Source organism: Cervus elaphus, chromosome 22 (genome assembly GCF_910594005.1).
Source record: "Cervus elaphus chromosome 22, mCerEla1.1, whole genome shotgun sequence".
In the NCBI taxonomy this organism is placed as follows: Eukaryota; Metazoa; Chordata; class Mammalia; order Artiodactyla; family Cervidae; genus Cervus; species Cervus elaphus.
In genome coordinates this window covers 7,868,805-7,871,233 of record NC_057836.1, presented here as the reverse complement: position 1 = coordinate 7,871,233, position 2,429 = coordinate 7,868,805, and the positions used below count along the sequence as shown (strand labels likewise).

General features: G+C 47.3%; 1 pseudogene; it reads right to left on the bottom strand.

Moving 5' to 3' along the window:
• Positions 1 to 1,019: 1,019 nt before the first annotated feature.
• On the bottom strand, positions 1,020 to 1,477 carry LOC122680836 (annotated as a pseudogene).
• Between the last annotated feature and the right edge of the window lie 952 nt (positions 1,478 to 2,429).

Genomic DNA, 2,429 nt, shown 5'->3' with positions numbered 1-2,429 from the left:
AGGCTAACACCATGGAAGGCAGAGCATAGCCCATGCCTTATAAGAAAAGGATACGTTCTTTATTGAGCTGAGAAACATGGGCTTTCTCCTCTGCCTAATTCTCCTTGGGGGAGAATGTGAATTACTATGGCAGGAATGCATGCAATGCAACTGCAATATCCAGTCTGTGGTTTTCAAAATGAGCTTTTGAATCCCATATCAGATAAAATAACCTTCGTTAGTAGATATTTATTCAACAAATACTTACTGAGCCTCTACTATGAGCTGGGAGCAGTTCGAAGCGGGCGATACTGCGGTGGAAAAATGTGTAGTTGAACCATTCCAGAGGAGAGAATGTCATCAAATGAACAAATAAGCATAGTATTGATTTACATGAAATGTTCCGATGCATATGAAGAAAAACAAAGCAGAATAAGGGGGAGGGTGGAGGGAGAGGCAATTTGGGGCAGGACGTTCAGGAGGACCTCTGGGAGAAGGTGTCCTTGGAACAGAGCCCTGAAGGTGAGGACAAGTCTTCCAGGCAAAGGCCCAGGCTGGGGACAGACAGTGTCTGAGTGAAACATGGAGGCCGGTGCAGCTAGGGGGGTGGGGTAGTGGAATGAAGGCGGAAAGCAGCCAGATTCTGAAGTCATGGATTTGGAATTCTATCCCAGGGCCTTGGGAAGCCAAAGGAAGGGAGTCACTTGCTCTGATGCACGTTTTAGAACATGTGCTCTCAGTGCTCCATGAGAATAGACTGTAGTGGGGCAGATATGACGATGGGGATGCTGTGTGGGACCAGGACTGAGCGTGAAGGCCATAATCGATGCTGGGGACAAGGTGGATTTTGTTTGTTTGTTTGTTTGTTTTTAGTTCTACCACTTTATTGCTACCAACCCATCTCCCTCCACCCTTGTGCACACACGCTCAGTCATGTAATCCCATGGACTTCAGCCCGCCAGACTTCTCTGTCCATGGACTTTTCCAGGCAAGAATACTGGAGTGGGTTGCCATTTCCTTCTCCTGTTTGTTTGTTTTTAACATATAAAAGAATATTTAATTACATCAGTTTCCTATCAACAGATAAGTTAGTTAATGCTGTTTATATTGGCCATTTCCATTGGCTGGCTGGAGGCTCTTCCACTAAAGGCTCTCTTGGTTTCCACTGGATCATTTTTCTTGCCAGACTTAGTTCGTTTTCAGCCTGAAGAATCACCTCTTCTATTTGGCCACCCTGCAGTCGCTCTTCTAGTTTTTTAACACCTGCTTCCGCTTTAACCATACTCAGCTTCTCATTTGTAATCTATTCTGTATACTTTCTTTTTTTTTTTTTCTGTATACTTCCTATACATTTTGTACTTCCTATACTTCCTGCATTTTTAGGGATGTGTCCAAGAACATTAAGAATTTTTGTAAACAATATTTTTAGCCTCTCATGTGGAGTTTCACAAACAGCCAATCCCACCAGGCCAGTGGTCTTCTTCAGCAGGCCCGCCATTACTCACAAGGTGGATTTTGAAGCAGGTGATTTTAGCACTTGGTGATGCGTTGGCCGAGCAGGACAACACAAATAGAGGTTTCCAGGGTGACTTCTAGGCTTCTGTTCTAAGTGACAAGGTGAATGCTAGTGCATTCTAGGGGAAGAGAGGACTTGTCGGTTCACCTCTTCCATTTATATATATATATTATACATATATATATATGTATAATATATATATATATGGCTGCATCGGGTCTTAGTTGTAGCATGTGGGATCTTCATTGAGTCATGCAGGCTCTCCAGGGTGGTGCTCGGACTTAGGTGCCCCGAGGCATGTGGGATCTTATTTCCCTGACCAGGGATCAAACCCAGGCCCCCTGCATTGCAAGGCAGATTCTTAACCACTGGGAAGACCTCCAGGGAAGTGCCACAGCTTCCATTTGGGAGAGTCTTTTAAATGAGTGGAGATGTCCAGCAGGAACATCTGCGTCACACCAGGAACTCTACGGAGAGGCTGGGGGTGAAGCTATAATTGGGGCTTCACTGGCAGACAGTGTTCCAAGTGTAGGACTGGGTGAGGGCACCTGTGGAGTGAGTTCAGGAGAGAAGAGAAGAGGACCAAGGAACAGGCAGAGCACACGGGCCCATCACGTTTCACACTGTCCGAAGCCAGCTCACCCCTCAGCACCCAGACCCTCAGCCTCGCATGACTCCGAGCAGCCCCTAATCTGGCCCAGTCACCCGCACTTCCTGATCAACCAAACACTCCCATCCTGCTCTGAAACTCACAGCCTGCCGTCAGCAAAACCCTGTCAGTCTCCCCGTCTTCTCTGCTAGCCTGACTCTCCCCAGGACACTGCTTCCTCTCAGTCTTTAAGTGGGGACTGTTTTCTCCTCGGAACTCCCTGGACCAAAGGGCCAGAGGCGGGGTGAGGCTCCTCCACGCTCCTGTCTCCTCTCCCAAGCCACT